At 32.0% G+C, this 19,650-nt stretch overlaps 1 long non-coding RNA gene across 1 annotated transcript in view; it reads right to left on the bottom strand.

Moving 5' to 3' along the window:
- The window catches only part of LOC141568605 (uncharacterized), a 30,735-nt gene extending 15,542 nt beyond the window's left edge, over positions 1-15,193 (bottom strand). The window contains exon 1 of the long non-coding RNA XR_012491774.2: positions 15,133-15,193. This is a non-coding gene — a long non-coding RNA (uncharacterized LOC141568605). The remainder of the gene's footprint in view (positions 1-15,132) is intronic.
- Between the last annotated feature and the right edge of the window lie 4,457 nt (positions 15,194-19,650).

The following is a 19,650-nucleotide window of genomic DNA, read 5'->3' as shown; positions in this document are numbered from 1 at the left end:
TCCCCTTGGTAAGCTATGCACTGATGCCAGCGCCTAGTCCACCCTTCAAATCCATTTTGGCTCTTTTTCTGGAATGGCCATCAGCACTGTCATTTTATTACCCTTGATGTCCTGAATGTCATCAAAATGTCTTCCTTTCAATATTTCTTTTATCTTCAGGTAAAGAAAGAAGCCGTTGAGGGGGCAGATCAGGTGAGTAGGGAGGGTGATCCAATACAGTTATTTTCTTGCTGGCTAAAAACTCCCTCACACACAGTGCCTTGTGAGCTGGTGCATTGTCATGATGCAAGAGCCATGAATTATTGGCGAAATTTCAGGTCGTCTAATTTTTTCACGCAGCCTTTTCAGCACTTCTAAATAGTAAACTTCGTTGACTGTTTGTCCAGTTGGTACGAATTCATAATGAATAATCCCTCTGATATCAAAAAAGGTTAGCAACATCGTTGCAGTAAGTTCCCAAACTTAATTGTCAGACCTCATTTAAAAGGGTTTATCTTAAGAAAACATGAACATTGAAGAAATAATTTAACAGTAAATATTTCAGGATCAGTCACACACTTGGAGAAGTATTGTTGATTTTCACTTTCAGCGCACTTCAGATGTGACAATAGATAGTTGCCAATTATACACATAAGGTTTATGAAATCCAAAACTAATTTAGGAAACTCCCAATTAAAAAAATTAAGCCAACAAGAACTATAAATTTGTGATACAAATAGAACAGACAGTTTAGGTAAAGAATTTCACCTATACCTGTGTCTAATGTAATAAAGATTCTTCTGTTTAATATGTGAGAACTGGCTAACATTCTAGAAAAATATTATATATTTATAATCCAGTTAAAAATCATGTATTAGTATTCATTCTTGCTGTATTTAAACATTTAATATAAAAACAAAACCATTAAATAATTAGATGGAAATATATATTAATCTTGGATGATAACATTGTAAGAATAATATAAAAGGTAAAATTCTTGAAATTACTAACAAATTTTATTTATAGAAATTAAAACAAATTCTACAATCACCTTTTGCAAAATTAAAAATCAAACTAGAAAGCAAAAAACTACAAAATTAAAAACAAACTACGAAGCAAAACTTTTATCATGTACTAGAAACAAAGTTTCTATATTTTAATATCTAGAGACAATGGTAATATAAATTAAAAAATGAAAATATTGTTGATCCAATAAAATAATATAATATTATTAAGCAATAATACTTTGGAAGACAGAAACCTATCTCAATTGCAGACATTTAGTAAACTTAAGTAATTATTATATTATGTACTCCCTGCTATACGTGCACTAAATTATAAGACTTCTCAAAACACTCACCAAGTTTTATTTATCTTTCTTTGTACAGAATTTAAATAGGGTGTATTTTATAAAACATGCCTAATAAATGCTCTTCAAAGAACTAAAGGTAGGAACAGTATGAAACAAGTTAAATGTTATTTTCCAAATCACAAACCAGAGAGGTAAAGGCTTTTTAATAGCCAGGTTTTCTAATCTCTATTTCACTATGGTTGTTTTGTTTGCTTATATTATTTCCCATATGATTGTCTTTGACTATCCTTTTGGTCTTTTTCTTTTCTTTTCTTTTGAGGGAGGAGAAATGTATGTTCAAATGAAATGAAAAAGGAAAAACAGAAGTATTTTCCAAACATACATTACTTACAATTGAATGAATTGTGAAAACCACTGTAACTTAAGTACTTATGTTGCACAGAGAAGACAACAGTAGCAGTTATTAGAGACAACATATGGCAGGTGCCTTAAAGCTCCAGGGTGACAACAAAAACATATGACTTCAGCTCATTGTATTTTCTAAGATCCCCTTAATTGCTATAGTAATTAAAATTTACCAATTTTGGGAAAATGCCAACTGACTTATTATAATGGAATAAATATATGCTTTGTATTATTAAATTTAAAGAAAAATGTTCGTTCTAGGAATATTAAAGGGACTCTCCCTCACATGTCTATGTTTATATCTGTATTTATATCTATCCATATCTATCCATATCTGTCTATATCTATATCTATCTATCTATCTATCTATCTATCTATCTATCTATCTATGTATCATCTATCTATCTATCATCTATCTACTTACATATGTAGAAATCTTACAACTTAAATCCATTTCCTACAGTTGACTTGTATTCTTTTTATTTTCTACACATTGTAACCTTGTCCTTCAATATTTTCTGATTAGTACTATATAGTGTGTGGTATTTGCAATCTGTTGGAATATGGTAATAATTAGCATTAAGAAATTTGAAAAATTCAGCTCAGCTTTCCAGATCACATCGTACTACTGGTAACACCACTATGATTAAAAGAAATGTTTGCTGGATTAAAATACAAATCAAAATACAATAATATGCATTAACATTTTAATCCTGGGATCCTACACAACAGGTTAAAAAAAGCTTTCCAAGAAAAAGATTATTTTAACTTTAAGCCTTTCATGTTGTTAGACATTTCAGGTTATTGGATACCCTTGAGAAAAGTTGTGTTTAGCAATATAATTTTACATTCATGACAACATAACCACTTGAAATTGCCTTTCAAGTAAGGGTTTAGTTTTATTTGTTTAATCAATCTAAGCTTTATGAAACTCTTGAAGGGCTCTAAATAGCTAAAACCAATTTTTTAAGAAAAGAAAATAATATTTAATGTTGTATGGAGAATGCTTTTCATAAATTTGGCAAAATTTGAACACCAGTTCTCTTACAAATTATAGTTCAAATGAATCTCATAAAATTTAAAATGCAATGTAAAAATGAAATATCTTAACCTAAGCTTAATTTTATATTTTTAAACAGTCAGGTTGTACCAGTTAGGGTTCAGTACAGGAAGACTTCCTTTTTATTTTTCTTTTTTCGTAGCAGAAAGTGGAAGTGTTTACAAAAGCAGAGATCACCACTAAAAATAGTTTGAGAAAGTATTGCTTTACCTGCCATCTGTATATCTGAAAATTGGTATCACTAAGCTACTTCTCCAACTGTATCTCATCAACAAAGTGGTGACTAGACCCTGAAATGCTGAGTTCAGCTCATTCAGCATATTCTTCATATAAATAAAGCTTTGACTGGACTCTGAACCCTGACTCTAGGGTAGCAACTTTCACATATACTTCAAAGACCTTGTTTGAGAGCAGAAGAGTCTTACGAATTTCAGTCAGAGTTACCAAGAACACAAAAACCAATCTAAGAATTTGAAACAGAGGGAATTTAATAAAGCAGTTTGTTTTTAGTGATACCCTCACCAATTAGATTAAAGGGCAAGAAACCAGTTATTCTGATTAATAAAAGACAAAACAAGGAGGAAACATCACCAGAGTTCAAAGGCCATAATTATCCAGGCAACAGAAACCACAGTGGGCATTCCATTTTGGAGTGGGAGCCATAGAGAAGTTGTATTAGATCCTAGAGGTACAGCCTGAGATGGACAGAGAGGACGAAATATTCTGGTTCTTTAGCACTCATGCCATTCAACATTCTGACTCCTTCATTGACCAGAAATTTAGCTTGGAAATGTCTGCAAATTTAATTGGCAGCACACTATTCTCATCATGAACCCAAATGAAAAGAGAGTTGAGAAGTAGATTTCAATGTCCCTGTCTGTTCTTTACAGAAAGTTTCACTAGACCACTAGAAAGATGCTTAGTGCTAGTTCATCATAACAAACATATTCCATCTGTTAAGCTACTCAATATCTACCCATACATTTCCAGACAATAGCATGCTTTTGACTAATAGCAACAAATACAGCTCTCAAAATTTAAAAGATTATCACCCTCTTACAAAATGAGGAGACTTTCAAAGATATCAACTTCATTTCAAAGATAATCATTTCATTTCTGGGTGAGGTTCATTCTTTTTCCATTTAATTATAATTCCTCTTTGATAATCAGCAACATCAAGCCTAAATTATAAAGCTACCACCAACATAACTCTTTTATAAACTGATAGCATAAACAGAGAGGGAGAAAATGAAATTGGTATAAAAACTCATATATTAGAAAAATAGGGATTGCTATCACACAATCATTGCTGATATTTTTAATGTTTCCATTGTCCTTTCCATATTATCTTTACTGTAACTTGTCACTTTAGCATCAAAAAATGTTAATTAACATCTACTATGGTCATCTTGTCTACCTGAATAGTGAGAAAATTCTATGACAAGAAGTTTTCTTGTTTGTTTGGTTAGCTGTTATTGTTGTTTTTGGAGATTTAGCACTCTCTGAGTTCAAGACAGTTTTTGAGAGGCTCATCCCTATGATCTGTTTGATAACTCTACTTTTCACTATTTCTCCGATTCCATTATTTCTAAGTGCCTGAACATCTGGCTACAATATACTGCATAAACATCGTTGTTCTAAAATCATCTCTCATTCCCATGAAACTGGGTTTCTAGGTGTCCCACTTACAATTTGCTCCAGTAGGAAGATCCCTTTCTCTTGAATGGAGATGTAATAATGCAACAATACACTCTTGGATAGATGCTATTGCAATCTATGGTACTAAATTCACAGATTTCATGTTTGGTTAGCCATGCACCTGGAGCAAGTCCACTATGTAACCAATTTATTCATGACACCTGTACCTTCAACACCTGCTGAGTCTTGTCTAATATCTATGATTTCCACACGATGTTGTATGTTGCATGCACTTACCTTGATGTATTGGTTGGTTATATAGTATCCATTAATAGTTCATTATGGGAAGTTCAGAGCACAAGAACATAGTATGTCATGTTCAGGTATTCAATTTCTAGCAAGGTCCAGTAACAACATCCATTTTGAATTTAATCTCAAAAGTATACTTTTGTCTCTTCTCTTTAATATATCATTTAATGTGATTTGGTTAAATTAATATAGGGTAGTAAATATCAATCTGTTATTGGTTGTCAGTAAATTGACTTGTCACAAATGCATGTGTGTTATCTACTATATAAGCTTTAAACTACTAGAAACTATATTATTATTATTATTATTATTAATTATCATCGTCACTGTTATTTTTGGTATATCTGTTAAAATTGCTCTATAGTTCCCCCTCCACATAATTCAAATTTTATGCTTTTAATAGATACATATTTTGTATTACTATATACATATTTTGAGAAACAGTTTCCACTGCTATCATACCGTAAGCTCATTTTTAACACAGAATTTGGTCAATGAGTGTTGAGTGGAGCCCTCATGAATGTGACTAGTGCCTTCTAAAAGAAACCTGAGAGAGCTCTCTTGTCCCTTTTGTCATATGAAGGCACAGTGAAAAGACAGCAATCTGTGAACCAAGAAGCGAGCCACCATCAAACACTAAATTGGCCATCACGTTGAAATTGGTCTTAGCCTCCAGAATTGTGAGAAATACATGTTTGTTACTTAAGCCACCCAGTTTATGCTATTTTGTTATAGCATCCTGAATGGACTGGGACATGTAGACTTCATGGGAAACAAAATGGTGGTTACTCAAAAAAATTAAACATAGGATTGCTACATAATACAATAACTCCGCTTCTGGATATACACACAAAAAAATTGAAAGCAGGGTCTCGACAGATATTTGTACACCCATTCATAACAGCATTATTAACAATAGTCAAAAGATAAAATGTAACCCAAGTAATTTGCCCATTCAGCTGATAAATGGATAAACAACATGTGGTATTTATACACAAGGAATATTATTCAGCATTAAAAATGAAGGACATCCTGCCAGGTACTATATGGATGAAATTTGGAGACATTATGCTAAGTGTAAGAAGCAGTCACAAAAAAACATATAGTGTATGATTCCACTTACATGAGGTACCTAGAGTGTCAAATCTATACAAACAGAAACTAGAATGGTGGTTGTCAAAGGCTGAGGAGAAGAAGAAAAGAGGAGTTTTTGTTTAATGGGTACAGAGCTTCAGATTGAGAAGATAAAAACGTTCTGGACACGGATGATGGTGATACTTGCATAATGACATGAATATGCTTAATTTCACTAAACTGTACACTTAGAAATGGTTAAATGGCAAATTTTATGTTGTTTATATTTTGCCATGGTAAAAGAAACATAAGTCAGATAATTTGAAAAAGGGAAAATGTATAGTAAAAAGAAGGTAAAAAAAAGAACTGTGGATATTAAGTAATGGAGAAACTTAAAGTGAAAGTAAGTAAGATATGTAGCTGTGATTGACAAACAGGTGCTTCAAGAAACAGGAAAAAGGCTAAGTCATGATGATGAAAGCAAAATAAAGTAGGAAGAGTTCTGAGGCACAAGACTTGCCTGAGGCCTAGAGTAAAGAAACAAATGGGGAGAGAGTTTGAGAATTTTTTTTAAATAAAGAAAATTAAGCCCAGGTGATTGGCAAGAAATCTTTAACTACTGTGAGCAAGACAACAAGAAAGTACACATTGTTTATGGATAGAAAATCACTAAGATGTCACTGCTTTTAAAGGGGACAGTAGAATTGAAGAAATGGAAGGAAGGAAAGAAATAGACTTTGATTTCATTGGATTTATGGGTATATGAGATGTGAGTGTCTTTAACTCTTAGTGTTTGGAAGAGAAATGCAAATTCTCTTTAATTGCTGTGTATTTATGCATTAACAATGCATATAATTAAGTGCCATAATTTTCCTTGCTATCAATTATAGAACATTTACTGAGCTCAAGGCATAAATATACAGTAAAGCCTCAGTTGATATTATTGATGACAAGGAATCACGATGAAAATGAGCAGGGCGTGGAAGATAGAGCTACAAATGCTGAAGTTCTAGTGTTTAGTGTCAAAATATCTCTGAAATAAAGTTTAATTGCTGAAAGTACGTGCCCTGAAGCCAAGGTGCCTAGACTTGAATAACAGTTACTAGTGTGATATTGGGAAAGTTGATTTACCTTGTCACTGCTTAATTTCTTCAACTGTAAAATAGGAATTTTTACTGTCTAAATCTTATAGAAATAATGTCATGATTTAATGAGATAAAGTATGTGAAATACGTTTCAAACTTCCTGGAAAATAAAACAAGTGTTCAATAAATATTTTCTGTAATTGAATTTTATTATTATTAAATCTACTTCAAAACTTTGAAGGTAATATTATTTTTACAGCTTTATTGAGATATAATTCACATACCATAAAATTCGTTAACTGAATGCTTACAGGTTAGTGGTTTTTAGTATATTCACAGAACTGTGCAACTATAACCACCATCTGATTTTAGAACATTTTCAACAGCCCCAAAAGAAACCTCACACTTGTTAGTATGTATTCCCAGTTCCCATTCCCCACCTTCACCCCAGACACAGGCAACCACTGATCCAAATCCACTTTCTGTCTCTATATATTTACCTCTTTCCAACTTTTCACATGTGAAATTAAACAATAGGTGGTCTTTTGTGACTGTTTTCTTTTACTCAGCATAATATTTTCAGTTCATCCACGTAGTAGCATGCAGTAGAACTTCATTCATTTTATACATATAAATTCCATGTGTAAATATGCTGTTTTGTTTATCTATCATCAATTGATAGATATTTGGTTTGTTTCTACTTTTGTGCTACGAATAATGCTGCTATGAACATTGTGTGAACATGTGCTTTCATTGCTCTTGGGTATATACCTGGGAGCGGGATTGCTGATTCATATGGTAACTCTATGTTTAGTATTTTGTTGATATGCCAAACTGTTTTCCTAAGCATCTGCATCATTTTACATTTCTAAAGCAGTGAATAGCAAGTTCCAATTTCTCCACATCATTGCCAAGTCTTGTTACTGTCTTTTAATTTTAGCCATCCTTGTAGGTGAGAAGTAGTTTTCTATGGTTTTGGTTTTAATTTTAATTTTCCTAATGATAAAATGAGCATACTTTCCTGTGCTTGTTTGGCCATTTATATATTTATTTGGAGAAATGTTGATTCAAATACTATGTTCATTTTTAATTGGATCATCTGTGTTTTTATTATTGAGTGGTAAATATTCTTTATACCATCTAAATACAGTTTCCTTGTCAGATATATGCCTTGCAAATATTTTCTCCCATTTTGTGGGTGTTTCTTTTTTCCCCCCTCAGTTTATTGACATCCTTTTAAGCACTGAAATTTTGAGTTTTGATAAACTCCAAATTATCTATTTTTTCTTTTGTCACTTTTACAGTTGGTGGCACACATAAACTATTGCCTAACTCAAGATCACAAATATTTGTTCATAGAGTTTTTTCTCGTGGAATTGTTTTCTTGTAGAATTTTTATATTTCACTGTTATACTTATGTTTATGATCCATTTTTGAGTTCATTTTTGTGCCTGGTTGTGAAGCATGAGTACAAATTCATTACTTTGCATGTGGATATCTAGTCATCCAACACATTTGTTGAAAAATTATTTTCCTCCATTGAATTGTCACCTCTGTCAAAGTCAATTGATCATAAATGTAGAGTGTATTTCTTGACTCCTAACTCTACTTCATGATCTGTCTATCCTTCTGCCAGTACAACACTGTCTTGTTAGTAGCTTTTTGTAGTATCAGTTAGGAAGTGTGAGTCTTCTAACTTATTTTTTAAAGATAGATTTGAATTTCTATATAAATGATAGGATCAGTTTTCGAATTTCTGCAAAACACCAGTTGGAATTATATAGGGATTGCACTGAATCCATACATAAATTTAGGAGCATTGCCATTTTAACAATGGTAAGTCTCAAAATATGGGATGTCTTTCATTTGTTTAGCTCTTTAACTTCTCTCAGTATGTTTTGAAATTTTAGATGTACAAGTCTTGCATTTCATCTGTTAAACTTGTTCCTAGGTATTTTATTTTTTGTTGCTATATGAATGGAATTATTTCTTTATTTTACTTTCAGATTGCTCATTGCTAGTATATAGAAAGCAAGTAATTTTTTGTAAATTGATTTTTTATCTTTCCACGTTGTTGAATCCCATCATTTGTTCAAATAGTTGTGTGTGTGTGTGTGTGTGTGTGTGTGTGTGTGTGTGTGTTCCTTTGGATTTTCTATACCCAAGATTATATCACCTACAAATAAAAATGATTTTACTTCTTCCTTTACAACCTGGATGTGTTTTAATTTTTTTTTCTTACTTTAGCCATTGCCATGGCTAGAACCTTCAGTACAATATTAAGTAGAAGTCGCAAGAATGAATATCCTTTTATTGTTCCTGATTTGGGGAGGAAACATGTGGTCTCCTCTCATTAAATATCATGTTAGATGTGGATGTTTTACAACTATTCTTTCTCAGGCTTAGGGAGTCCCATTCTATTTCTAGTTGCTAAATAGCCTTATCATACAAGGGTATTTTCAAATGCATTTCCCACATCTGATGAGATAATCATGTAGTAGCTTTTTTCATGCATGCTATTAAAATACAGTATTACATTGACTGACTTTTGCATCTTAAATCTACCGTGAATTTCTGGGATGTACTGCGCTTGATTATGGTGTGTAATCCCCTTATATGTTGCTAAATTCAGTCTGTCAGTATTTAACTGAGGATATTTTGCAGTTATATTCATAAGGGATATTGCTTTATAGTTTTGGGGTGTGTGTGTGTGTGTGTGTGTGTGTGTGTGTGTGTGTGTTTGTCTGTGTCTTTGTCTGGTTTTGGTATCATAGTAATAGCGGCTTTATAGAATGAGTTGGGAAGTGTTATCTCATTTTTGGAAGAGTTTGTGAGAAATTAGTATTAAATCCTTTTTAAAAATTCTTTTTTAAAAAAAATTAAAGTTTATTGAGGTGACAGTTGTTAGTAAAGTTACATAGATTTCAGGTGTACAATTCTGTATTACATCATCTATATATTACATTGTGTATTCACCACCCAGAGTCAGTTCTCTTTCCATCACCATCTATTTGATCCCCTTTATCCTCATCTACCACCCCTAAAAAATTATTGAAGAATTTATCAGTGAAGTCATCTGGGCTTCGATTCCTCTTTCTCTTTTTCCTTTCCTCCCCTTTAGAAAAGAAAAAACTCATTGAATCCCTTTGCTTGTTGCAGGTCTATTTAGATTATCTAGGGATAGAGAGGATATTTAAATACCCAAGTTAAAGCATTACTGTGTTTCCCCAAAAATAGCATCAGTCTTATACTGTATTTCCCCGAAAATAAGACCAGGTCTTATATTAATTTTTGCTCTAAAAGATGCATTACAGCGTATTTTCAGGGGATGTCTTATTTTTTCATGTACAACAATCTACATTTATTCAAATACAGTCATGTCATCTTCTTCTGGAACTTCGTCATAACATACTAAATGCGACCATCTGGCTGACGATCTTACTGGTGCTTATTTTTGGGGTAGGTCTTATTTTCAGGGAAACACGGTATAATTCGGTTGTCTTAAAGAAGTTCAGTAGTTTCTCTTGGATAGATAATTTTTATTTTATTCTTTGGCTTTAGCTAAATACAAAATTTCTGAAATGGTGACTTTATTTATTTATTTATTTATTTATTTATTTATTTATTTAACCATATTTTCATGTTTTAGAGGGAGTTCACACAATTCTTCACTCTGCCATTCCAGAAGGCTATCTGGATCGGGGAAAAGTTGGTTCTACCTCATGGCTATTGTGAAGATGGAAAACTTTGAGCCAGTAATAGTTTATTGAAGACATGTTATAAGAATATGATATTTTAAAAATACCTAATAAAAAGGGCTATCAGATAGAAATAAATGCAAAGATAAAATGTGTAACACTTTAATTTTATTATAATCTAATTCTTGCAAAGGGAAGGAACAATTAGCTAAATAGTTGTGAAGAAAATAATGAAAATCCTCTTTATAAAATATTCAAATGGGTCAATAGGTTTGATTATATGAATTAGCCCATTAAATATCGAAAGTTACCATATGAGTTTTTAATAGATAAATACCAAATTATCCGAAAGCTGAGGACATCAGCTTTCTAAGGCAGATAATTAATTAATGTAGCTCCATGTTTAATAACTTATTTGTCTATCAATGCCACTATAAAATCCCAGATGCTCTCTACAAAATTTGCCATGAGATAGAGTGTCCAGGTGCTATTAAGAGAACATGCAAGTTTTCTTAACGAAATGCCAGAAGTTGATTGTCAACCAACTGGGGAAGACCTATGAGATCCTTCCAGTGTACACAAAAGGAATGAATCCATAATTAAATTACAGTTAATCACAGATGGTTATTTTACAGCAGGTGCTCAACTTTGAAAGCATAGCTCCAGACTATTTTTGTTCCAACATGGTGTTCAATCCCTGTTGGTTATCTGGCAAAATTTTATAATTAGAAAAATGTTTAATTTTATGGTAGAAATTTTATTTCATAAATACGAAAATATTATTTCATATAAACTTTCACATAAATTTGGTTAGCATACACACTGTTATTTTGATATTTTTAAAAAGCACAGAAAATATAGTTGAAATATTATTTATTATATTCATAAACTCCCTTGATCAAAAATAATTGACATTCAAAGGTATTAACAAGATTATATGAAATAGCAGCCAAATTTTATAAATTCTAAATTTCTCAAATTTAGAAAATTTTAGTAACTCATACAATCAACAACACTTTCAGTGACCAAATATAGGCTATTCTTGTCACATTTCACTTTCAAACAAGTTAATAAAATAAGCAACATATAATATAATTTTGATTTATTAGTAATCATCAAAATGTATGAAGGGAAAGGAATGGAATAAATGGTCATTTTAATATATTTAAAATTAACACTAGCATTCTGTAAATAATAACTTTGCTCAGTAAAGCAGGTTCCTCTTCTGAATATCATAAATATAAAACTGATCTGGATACATCTATACCAGAGTCTAGTTATAAAACATATATTAAATGCAACATGGATGGCTAAATGCAAGTTACTGCCAGTTTGAGGATTTTATTATGGAAATTAATATTCCACATTCTTATAGATAGCCACTAATTACCCATTTTTTTTCATCTCTCTTTATATGCCTTTCCTAACCCTCAGTTTGGAAAAAGGAGTAGGATACTCCTGTTTCTAATTGCTTTGGCACTGCTTTCTGGCAATATTGCTTTCAATCTGTTATTTTCTGCAATGTTCCAAATAGGTATTTCTCCTACACACACTAAAGTAAAGAATTTCATCTACAGCATCCCATTATAGGAGAAAGGTCCTCTTCAGATTTTTGGAAGAAAATTGGAATATATTTTTTGGGGGCAAGAAATATATGGAATGTTAAAGGCAGTGTTGCCACAGTGATGGAGGCTTTAAGAGATTCAAAATAGTCACCATACCACCATGCCACTTTCTGAAGCTGTTCTGGAAGTCTTCTTTCATGAGTGTCTTTAGTTGTGCTGTTGTAGCTGCCTCGATGTCCTGAACCGATTCAAAACGTTTACATTTCATGGTCATGTTGACTTTGGGGAAGATCCAGAAGTTGGATGGTGTCAGATCCGGTGAATAAGGTAGATGAGGACATACCATACTGTTTTTATTTGACAGAAATTGCCGTACCAGAAGTGAGGTGTGACACGGAGCATTGTCATGATGGAGGATGAAACCGTTTGCCAATTTCTCAAGCCATTTTCTATGCACATCATTTCTTAAACACTTGTAAAGACACTCACGAAAGTGGATTTCCAGAATTACTTCAAAAAGCGGCAAGAACAATGGGATAAGAGTGTTTGAAGCAGGGATTGGGGATTGTTTTGAAGGGGATTAATGGCAATGTGTCTTTTACTGTAATATTTTTTTTATTTAAACATTCACTGTATTTATTGATCACACCTTGTATAACTCAGAGACCCCAGAATTAAATTAAAAGATTCACAAAACTGAGAAAGACATTTCAAATCAAGACTGTGGCAAGAAAAGAAGCATTCAATACCTGCGTCTGGGTATTGACCTTTAACTTCCTTCCCAAAGAGAACGTTCTTATGCTTGCTAAACTGAGCCGTGATCACTGTTGCTCATTGTTACTCGCTAAACTGAGCCGTGATCACTAAACTGCTCACTGATCACTGAGCTGTTATAAGCTGTTTTTTCACCCTCTTCTTACCACTTAGCCTTTGCACGTGTTATTCCTTCTTTCTGGAATGACTTCTTTCTCCTCCTACCTACAACCTATATGTCTCTCCCTGCTTCTCTTACCCCAATTCAGGTAAACAATACCTCTAATTTCTAAATTATGTTAGTTACAAGTTATATCAGGGAAACACTCCCAGATAACATCTGTCCAATATTTAACCATATGATTTTCTTAAGTTATTTTTTAAAACACTTAGTAATTTTACCAAAATTACACTTTTATTTTGTCTTGAAATTTTTTTTTATCCAATGAACTGCGTGCTCCTGATCTAGGGAGTGAGTACGTTATAGCCTTAGTATCCAGCATGGTTCCTGCACATAGGTCCTGGTACTGAGTAACTATTTTTTAAAAATAAGTAAATATGTTATGCTAAATAGCAATAATTTTTGAATAAGAATAGCTCAATTGCTTCCTACCCTTAACTATAGGAGGGAAATGCAAAGTAAGAACATTACATTATTAGATGTGAAATAAATGCCACTTTTAAAAATTAAAAGGCCTTTAATATATTTTTAATATGTGCTTACTGTGTACTGGTTATATTATCAATATAGAGATGTGATTTTTAAGAAAAATAGAAAAGCCATGGCTGTTGCTCTGTTGAATCTCGGACTGGTGTATGGAAATTCAAATATTTCACACATACACATTCAAATTGGATGCAAAGTTTGAAAAAAAAAAGCATAGCATATTTAATGGTTAGTTTATTGCCTATATCATTTCAAGAGTCATTTAGAATGAGCATTTATCACCTTGTTATGAGTCCATCTACTAGAATTCTTTGTCTGATGTGTACATTTTACAGTGTAGGTTTTAACAGTGAAAAGTACTTATGGAGGCTTTAAGAGATTGAAAATAGTCACCATACCTGACTGAATTCTATATCTCAAATAAATCTTATATAAAAGCAAGTAGATATAATGAGATAAATTTCACATGATCTATATTTTTAAAACACCCTAGCAAATGACATGCTTTGAAGACAAAAATTGTATTTCCTAAAAAGCTACCATAGCAATTAATTTCCTGTCAGTCAAAATGATCTTTATATATTTATGGTTTGTTTTCCAAGGACTCCTCAACTTTTTAAAATCACAACCCTACTAGTCATCATGATACCCGAGCTGTAAGCAGATCTACCCATACATTTATACTGACAAAATTATCGAGGTGTAAATTAGTAAATGCTTTACCTGTATTTTGTAAAATGTTATAGAAATAATCAGTTGTATAGTTCAAGTTTACTCGTTGAAAATTGTGTTTCAACTTTTCAATTGAAAATACTATGCTTCATGCAACAGAAGGACAAAGAATGTTTAGATAGAACTTCTGTTCTCAGGTATTTTCATGTGATTAAGTGCTCTAATATTCTTGTCTATAGAGCAAGAATGGTTAGATTAAATCCATTGTTTTCATTGATTTTTAAATGCTAATATTTTGAAGATAGTTGATAACATATAGATCTCAATAAAGTTCAAATTTCTCTTGAACAATTTCAAAATAAAAAAATAATATGTATATTTAAAGTAGATGCATTCACTTCTATACATAAGAAAAATAAAGATCTCGAGTTATTTCTCAATCCCTGATCCTACTTTACAGAAAATGTTAAGTTTATGGAAAAATTCTTTACTTGTGTCTTAATGGAAAGCTCACAAATTGATAGCCCAATGGACAAATGTTAAGCTATAATTTCTATTAAAGAAATTGAATCACTGCTATAAAACATTGTGAAATGAACATAAACATGTACATTTTGTTCTTTTCTTGAGAAGTAAGATAGGCTTGTGTCCCTTATATTGAGTTCTCATTTTCTGGTTTACATGCTTATTGTCTCATGGTGCTGAATGATTATCATTGTTCATTTATGACACAGCTCTTTCACTGATGTATATCCTAAAGAAGAAACAACATATACTCATGTCTCTCCTAAGAGTAAGAAAACAAAAGACAATCTGAGAAGACCATAGCTTTTATGTAATTGGTACAACAATATTTCTTTAGGACAGTGAAATAATCTATTATGTGTTTATTTTGGAAAATGTTGACTGACTTACCTGGTGAATGATAAAGAGGGTGTGAAGTGAAAAAAGCAAGTCATTTCTTGCACAGACTACTACAAAAGGAAATGGAAAATAATTTGTCAAGGACAAATATTGGGAAGCAAACATAAAATTGTACTAAACAAAGAACAGAATCAATGTTTTAAACTATAATCTCAAGAAGGTCTTGCAAGCTGCTGAAAAAATATTAGAAATAAAGACAGAGAGATGACAGCTCAAAGTTAAGACGACAGAGATATTACAAAGACAACAGAGCTACTACATAGATAACTAGTATATCTGAAGAGAAAAAAATAGAAAAAAGTAAATATAATTTTTAAAATTTTGCACAGATCCATTAATATTTATGAAAAAACAAAAAATAAAATTAAATAATAGTCATTACAAACTTATACCTACAAATATGTCTTATAAATTAGCATTGAACTCGTTTTGATATATAATTAAATCTAGAAAACTTACTTATGAATGGTGTTAAAGTAATACACACATGTTAAAAACATGAAACCGCACACATTAAAATATTTAAAAACGATTATTAATTATAAACTGCTGGCCCAAATTAGAAACCTGGATATGCAAGAGGTGGAAAAAAGTGTTAGTTGGCTGCCTTCTTCATTACAAAGTTGACATGTATAAAGTGATCCTAACTAGTAAGAGAAAACATAATTTTTGGAATAACATCAGTATTCTCAGCATTTGACAAGAATTGGGAATCAGTAATCTGCAGTTTATTTATCTAATTAGCAAAAATAGGTTAAGCTCCTACTGTGTGTCAAACTCCACTAAGTGCTAGAGATATAGTGGTGAATAAAAGATGTATTTTTGCTGTAAACTGAGTAGAAAAAATGCAGTGCTTGCCGAAGACTAGTGACAGATGTTTTATTTGTTTGTTAAAGGTTTCAATATGAGTGATATTGAAGTATGCTTATATGTTGATGACAATAAGCCAGTCATGAGGGTAAAAATGATGATGCAGGACAGAGCAGGGATTAACATAGCAATGAAATCCTTCTGTGACCTTAAGGTCGTGGATGTGACACAGAGGGAGAGCCTGGCCTTAGTTTAAATAGGATCAGGAGCAGTGTATCCTAACAGAAACAGAAGCAAAGCATATCATACATGTAGAGATTCACAGAAATTGCTTTTAAAGCCCCATCTCACATTAACGTGGCTGATTACTACTGATATTGCACATTTCTGAGAGAATCTTGGCTCTGCTCCAGAGCCAATTAAAAGGTCATATAATTCTAACATGACTAAGGCACCATCCTGTGTGTTATGGTCATACACAGTGAAAAGGAGATTTTTGTAATTGGGCTATCAACCCCAAAATTATTTTCTATACACAGTACTTGGTTTTTAATTAAAATTTATGTATGTTGTATAAATGCCTAAAAATAACTTCTATTTCAACTGAAATGATTGAGGGAAATAAAATAAATTCTATAGCTAATAAAAGCAAACTAAAAGAAAACATTAGAACAGAAAGATGTTTAATAAACTATGAATTTGAGAACAAGTAAAGCAATTGATACATGTAAATAAAACAAGCATACCTACTGTAAAAATGTCATATTGAGTTCAAAACAATTATTCCTGAATTCAAATATACAATAAAGTTTAATTTAAATAAATTTAAATAAAAGGTTACATAAATTCTATAAGGTTTATTGTAGAAAATAAAAAAGTTTCAAAATATGATCTCATAGATAAGAGTTTCCTTATTAATGAATGAAAGAGAAAAAAATCCTGAATATTAATCATGAATTTCAGAGTTTTAAAATTGTCTAATGACATAATTGTTCCTTTATTAACCAAATTTAAAATAACATAAAAATATTTTACCAACAGCCAGTGTCATATTTGAGAGTACAGATTAAACAAGATTCCTATTAAATTAGAAGAAAGTCAAGGATGCTTAATGTCATCATTATTAAATACTCTTTATTGTAGCACTAGATAATTCAGACAATTATCACTATTTGTGTAAATGGCACACCAATTGCAAAATTTTCTGCTTAACAATCAGCTGAAAAAATATTAGCCACAAACATTGAGTAGTATAATAGAAAGACCCATTCAAAATAACAACAAAAGTATGAGGTATCTATTATTAATTTAGAAAAAGTTTAGAATTTATATTATTACAACCTATTTGCAGACTGAATTTGATATATGTACTGAAATGTAACAAAACAAAGCTAAATGAATGGAGTGACATAGCATCTTTTGTATGAGGATACATATTTTTCCCTAATAAACTATAATTTCAATAGAATTCTAATAAAAAATATAATAAAATTTTAATTCCAATTGGCGTACTTTCGGGTTGAGGCTACTGGAGCCTAAATAAAAATATTTTAGCTTCATCTAAAAAAATAAACATGTGACAATGTCCAGAGAAATGTTTTCCATCCAAATTTAACATATACTTGGTACTCTTTTACGAACTGTACATAACCTGAAGGAATATAAACATACTTTCTACTCTCAAAAAGCTTAAAATCTGTATTATAAATTAAATCAAATTTAATAGTATTATATTAAATCTGTACTATGCTCAATTATTAAGATTAATTTTTCGGTAGAAATTAAACTCACTGGAAGAGAATAATTACTCACTTAATGATTTGTGGCAACATAGATAAGACAGACAAAATTAGATTCTCACAGACTGTGTACAAATATCTAAATGTAAAACCAAAAAATACAGAAATACTCAAAGGAAATATAGATGTATCTAATATTAACCCTGATGAAAAAGTTTTTTAAAAGTAAATAGATCCAAATGAAAGGGAAATTTTAAAATATAATTGAAAGGCAAAAGATTAAATGTAATTTGTAATGGGTTAACATGTGTAATATTTACATAAATTATACAAAGGAATGAGAAAGAAGCTGGTATAACTTAAAAAGAAAATCATGGTGCACAATTAGCATTTCACCAAAGATGAAATATAAACAGCTGACACGTAAAGGCATTCTTCATTCTGTGTGAGAGAAATAATTCTTATAAAAGATGGAAAAACATATAAACAATCCACTGCTACAAATTTACTATCTGTTTCCTTTTGATTGTGTCAAAGGATCAAATAGCTGCATACCTGGGCCCTGTTGTCTTGCATTTACAAAATTGTTTTCCAGAGTTATGCTGTCATATCTTTAGCTTGTTGAAACACTCTGCAAAAGATAGCTTTATGAAATCCAATGCAGTATTTCATTAGATTATGCAAAGTGCTTCAACATAAGATTTTTAACAATCGATTAACACTGTAATTGAAAGACAAGTTCTGGAATTAGACTGCCTGGGACATGTCCCCCTGGGACCTGGCTGTGCGACCAAATTTGGCGTAAGGGTTTTTATAAATGTAGTTAAGGTGAAGATCTCAAGATAAGACATCACCCTAAATCCAATCACTGGTGTCCTTACAAGGGAAAGAAGAGGGAGATTTGAGATACAGAGACACAGAGGGTAAGGCCATGTGGAAATGAGTCAGAGACTGGAGAGCAGCCACTAACCCAGGACCGCAAAAATTATCAGTAGCCACCAGAGGCTAGAAGAGAGGTGTGGAATGGATTCTCCCTCACTGCCTTCAGAAGGAGCCAACCTTGATTTCTGACTTCTGGCTTCCACAACTGTGGAGAATAAACTTCAATTGCTTTTTAGCCACTCAGTTTGTGATAATTCCTTACGGAAGCCTTAGGAAAATAATATACTGTGACCTAATAAAATTCTTATTCTCTCTCTGGTTCATGTCACCATTTTTAAAATGGGGATAATTATAATATTGCCACCACATTTTATAAGTATTAAACTAGAAATAGTTTAAGCTCTTAGAACAGTATCTAGCACAATCTAAGCACTCACAAAGTGATGGCTATGATTTTATTGAGTGAGGTAGGTTTTGAGGGAATGCCTACAGCAGCAAGGTCTTGGGTTATTTTGGCAGACTTTTGTCACATTCATCTTGGCTAGAATTCTCATCCAGACTCATAGGGGAAAAAGCTTCTGAAGGACAACACCTGCCATGTATAATCTGTTGTTGCCTTATTAAAAATGTAGAACGAAGAAAGCAAATTTGTAGGATTTATGTAGACAGATTGGACTAGCAAAAGGACCACCATGCCCCACAGTCTTTGTGTCTCACTAAGTACTTCTCAGTCTGTTACTCTTCTGCGGTGTTAGACTGTCTCTCCCAGTGCTGTCGTGTTAATGAACAGAGAGGGACCGCATACGGGCATATGATGATATGTTGTAGTTATGCTTTCTCTCACGGTCAATTGTTTTACCATAATCTGTTGGTAATTATCTCTTGAATGCCTCCCCGAGGACTCTCTAACATAGTGAGGAAGACTGGAAGTCTCTTTCATCTGTTCAATGATTGTAGTTCTATCAACATTATCAAGGGTGTGGTGATATTAGAGCAGTCTTTTCTCAGTGCGGGCAAAAAAGGGGGTACAGGGTCTAAAGAGAATTCTCTGAAGATAATTTTTTAAAAATGGTAACAA

The sequence above is a fragment of the Rhinolophus sinicus genome, chromosome 7 (assembly GCF_057876585.1).
Source record: "Rhinolophus sinicus isolate RSI-liver-muscle chromosome 7, RSI-T2T, whole genome shotgun sequence".
Lineage (NCBI taxonomy): Eukaryota > Metazoa > Chordata > Mammalia > Chiroptera > Rhinolophidae > Rhinolophus > Rhinolophus sinicus.
Note: the sequence above shows the minus strand (reverse complement) of the source record. Positions and strands in the feature narration are given on the sequence as shown.